Source organism: Odontomachus brunneus, unplaced genomic scaffold (assembly GCF_010583005.1).
Source record: "Odontomachus brunneus isolate Ranch 3 - 2012 unplaced genomic scaffold, Obru_v1 Obru_scaffold_114, whole genome shotgun sequence".
Taxonomy (NCBI): domain Eukaryota; kingdom Metazoa; phylum Arthropoda; class Insecta; order Hymenoptera; family Formicidae; genus Odontomachus; species Odontomachus brunneus.
This window is the reverse complement of record NW_022639564.1, coordinates 746,381-749,676: the sequence shown is the minus strand read 5'-3', so window position 1 is coordinate 749,676 and position 3,296 is coordinate 746,381. Positions and strand designations below refer to the sequence as shown.

At 33.4% G+C, this 3,296-nt stretch overlaps 1 protein-coding gene across 5 annotated transcripts in view; it reads left to right on the top strand.

Annotated features, from left to right (window-relative positions):
• Positions 1-3,296, top strand: part of LOC116849387 — a 242,217-nt gene that overhangs the window by 119,574 nt on the left and 119,347 nt on the right. The window lies entirely within an intron of this gene.

The following is a 3,296-nucleotide window of genomic DNA, read 5'->3' as shown; positions in this document are numbered from 1 at the left end:
ATATATATATATATATATATATATATATATATATATATATATATATATCATTCGACAGTAAACCGATTTTTCAATAGCACGAAATTGAACTCATTCTACAACGTTTTTGCAAATCAAATTAGAGTAGGGGAGTCTCTTTGATGAAGTGAAATAATAAAATTTTTGGATCTTTAAAAATCACGTACAGAGAGCTAGTATGGTGCTATAATAAATTCAGACATATAACCGTGTCGTGTGAATTGTTCAAAATAAGATTTATTATTATAAATATACTTATAAATATATTTATTATTATAAATATACTTGTCCAGACGTTTTTTTCGGTCCTGTCTTAAATCCTCTTCAGTGATAAATATATGCTGACATTACAAGATACACGAGAGTATCAAGAAAAATAATTAGTCATCAGATGTCAAATTTTTGCAAATCTTTTTTATTATAAACTGTCACCCTATTTATTTCCGTCTCCGAGGCTCTTCCTTTCATCTATGCACGTGCAGCTCGTTAAAAGGAATACAATGTGTTCAACATTTAGGTTAATGATTATCTTCTTGTGTGCGGTTTATTCCCCCTTGCGCTTTCGTAAGCCGACGAAATATCTTTCAGCGACATAGAATATTATCCTAATTTGCCGGAATTAGGAGGCATATACGTTTCAAACGACCCGTGCTCATGAAATGTGATAATCTTTCCGTATGAGATATTGGGGACTTTTCAATGCACCGTCCCGCGTGCACGTGTACATATGTATAAAATTGGGACTCAAGGATCGGTTTAAGTATGAAAGGTAGATTCACCGCGTACGTTAATCGAAGAAAATACGTGCGTTTGACATGCTGGACATAATTATCCTCCCACTATCATATTAATATTATATAAAAAGTAATATTAGTATTTAATAACGATAAGACATCCGTGCTGTACTCCTTATTTGCCTCTTCAATTCTTACTGTTAGTTATTCTAAAAATTTTTTTTTAATAAAATATAAGTAATATTAATTGACTGACACATAACAGAATTGAAAAATGAAAAAATTTATATGAAAAAGTTATATTTTCTCCATGTATTGTATATTAATATTATCATCATTATTTTCGCCTCAAATTTGAAAAAATTGAAGATTAATCTATATTACACCTAAAAGCGAATAAACATGTTGACATTGATTTAGAGTCTGAATTAAAAGTCTTAATTAGTCTTAATTAAAAGTCTTAATTAGTCTGAATTAAAAGTCTTTGAAGCATAAGCTTGGCAAAACATGATAACGTCAAATGACACTTTAAAGACGTATTAATATCTCGCGAATAATTTTCAATAAGTTACAGCAGTTTTTAACAGCGATGCATGCTTTTGACAATGTTAATTACTCGTTTTTTATGTTAAGTAAAATATGTATGGTCAATCGTCAACCGTATGTCGTGAAAAGTAGTTTTACTGCATAGGTATTGACGTAGCTCGTCGAGCTCGTGGGTATCTAGTCGCTGTCTCTAAGTTCCAGCCACATTCTACTCGGTACTACCGGTAGGGTGGTGGTCGCTTCACAGCAGTTTCGTCGCGCGACGGGCTTTTTGTGTGTGCCTTCTCTCTCGTGCGCGTTGTTTCTCGTTTCTGCATATTTCCCCTTTGAGGATTTTAAATACGCTGCGTCTTCTGCCTTCTATGAGAAAGCACGGTTAATCCTTAAAGGTAGAGAAAATTTGGCACGCTCCACCCTGGTACGGAAGGGGGGAAGGGCATGAGAGATGGCAGTCTCTCGTTGTTCCTTCCTTCATTATCCCATAGCAGGACTAAAAGTTGATGCCAAACATTTTTTTGTTCCCTTTTACTCGACAATGCATGCCGAGGTTCTCAACATGTAATTTCGCGATTTATAAGGAACATTTAGAGAAAAAAATTAATCATTGGTTGTTTTGTTGTCGTGAAGTTTAAGTTGTAGTCTGAGTTGCGTCATACGTTTTCAACTTGTGCTTTGCAGATTTTCGGGTGATTGACACGTTACTCATGAATGTTACATTAAGTAAAAAGAATTCATCTATCAATAGCCGGTTGTATTACGTAATTAATACGTCATTAAAGTATCATTTGATGTTAACATGTTTTGTCGAGCTTATGCTTCAAAGTGTAAGACTTTTATTCAGACTCCAAATCAATGTCAACATGTTTATTATCACTTTTAGATGCAATATAGATTAATCTTCATTTTGTTCAAATTATTTCATAATTTTTGAGGTGTAAATAATACAGCTTTAATTACTTGTTGCGCTTTGCGTCGCGGTCTCCAATGATCCCGTGCAGCTTTGCGGAAACTCTCGGATCCTAAATATAACGAATAATTTAATAATGCCGGCAGTAAAGAGGTAGAGAAAGAGAGAGAAAGAGAGGAAGAGAGAGTAATATTGCGCGGAAAATTGAACCTCCACGAAATCTGCTTCGGATGTTTCAGCGCTATTAAATACTAACATTACTTTTTATATAATATTAATATGATAGTGGGAGGATAATTATGTCCAGCATGTCAAACGCACGTATTTTCTTCGATTAACGTACGTGGCGAATCTACCTTTCATACTTAGACCGATCCTTGAGTCCCAATTTTATATATATGTGCACGTGCACGCGGGACGGTACATTGAAAAGTCCCCAATATCCCATACGGAAATATTATCACAATACATGAGCACGGGTCGTTTGAAACGTATATGCCTCCTAATTCGGGCAAATTAGGATAATATTCTGTGTCGCTGAAAGATATTTCGTCGGCTTACGAAAGCACAAGGGGGAATAAACCGCACATAGAAAGAAGATAATTATTAACCTAAATGTTGAACACATTGTATTCTTTTTAACGAGCTGCACGTGCATAGATGAAAGGAAGAACCTCGGAGACGGAAATAAATAGGGTGATGGTTTCATAATAAAAAAGATTTGCAAAAATTGGCATCTGATGACTAATTATTTTTCTTTATGCTCTCGTGTATCTTGTAATGTCAGCATATATTTATCACTGAAGAGGATTTAAGACAGGACCGAAAAAAACGTCTGGACAAGTATATTTATAATAATAAATATACTTATAAGTATATTTATAATAATAAATCTTATTTTGAACAATTCACACGACACGGTTATATGTCTGAATTTATTATAACACCATACTAGCTCTCTGTACGTGATTTTTAAAGATCCAAAAATTTTATTATTTCACGATATATATATATATATATATATATATATATATATATATATATATCATTCGACAAAAAACCGATTTTTCAATAGCACGAAATTGAACTTG